This window comes from Eurosta solidaginis, chromosome 4, assembly GCF_040869045.1.
Source record: "Eurosta solidaginis isolate ZX-2024a chromosome 4, ASM4086904v1, whole genome shotgun sequence".
Taxonomy (NCBI): domain Eukaryota; kingdom Metazoa; phylum Arthropoda; class Insecta; order Diptera; family Tephritidae; genus Eurosta; species Eurosta solidaginis.
In genome coordinates, this window is record NC_090322.1 from 262318927 (window position 1) to 262319916 (window position 990).

Genomic DNA, 990 nt, shown 5'->3' on the forward strand with positions numbered 1-990 from the left:
CTATATAAAAGTAGTATTTGTAATTTAGGTTGTTGTTGTTGTTGAATGAATAGAGACTTTTGAAAATATAATTTGCGGTTAAACAAATTTCTAATAGAATAGTTGTGTGCTTGGTTGTTATGCTACAAGGGTTTTATGTACATATTTCAGTTTGGAATAAAATCATGATGCTACCCGAGATGGAGAGTGAAATGCTGCGCTCTAAGCAACAGGCGAAAGAGCGGAAAAAGGAGAGGTGGAGGTAGATATGAGTGGAAGAATGACAAGACTTGGAGTTGGATGACTGGAGAAAGTGAAAGGAGGAAATGAGGAGGTAGTGGCAGTGAGACGAAGGCGTAGAAGAAAATAAGTAGGAGAGGAAGAAAAAGGTGATAAAAGAAGAAAAGAGAACGAAGGAGACGCAGGAGGAGATGAGAACAAAGAAGAAGGAAAGAAGCAAGAAGAAAGAAGAAGGTGGATAGGACGAAAAAGGGGATGACAACGATGAAAGGTTAGGTTAGGTTGAACTGGCCGGTCCATGACGACCTCACATAGACTGAATGAGTCCGTAGTATTACCAGAAGTTTGTTTTAACCACCAAAGCGAAAAACATTATCAAAAACCGGGACCTGTGTTATAAAATAACTCTATTCTCTTGACAAATACTAGAAGTTTCCTAGGACTTAAGTCACTTGCTGCTTCTAAATCTGACAGCTGTGTCACGATCACAAAACGTGCTCGAGCGTTTCCGCCTCCAAACCGCCCTTTCTACATTTGTTATCACTGACCACTGACGATGGAAAAAAGAAGAAAAAGGAAACGAGGAAAAGAATAAGAAAAAGGAGAATAGGAACAAAAATAGCTATGTAGAAGAAAATGAAGAAGAAGAAAAAAGATAAATAGAAGAAGGGGATAAGGGAAAAGATGGAAAAAATAAAATGGTTAAAAGAAAAAATCTACGTACGAAGCAAAATAAGAGCAATAACCTACGTGGAATTGAAAAAAGAAGAA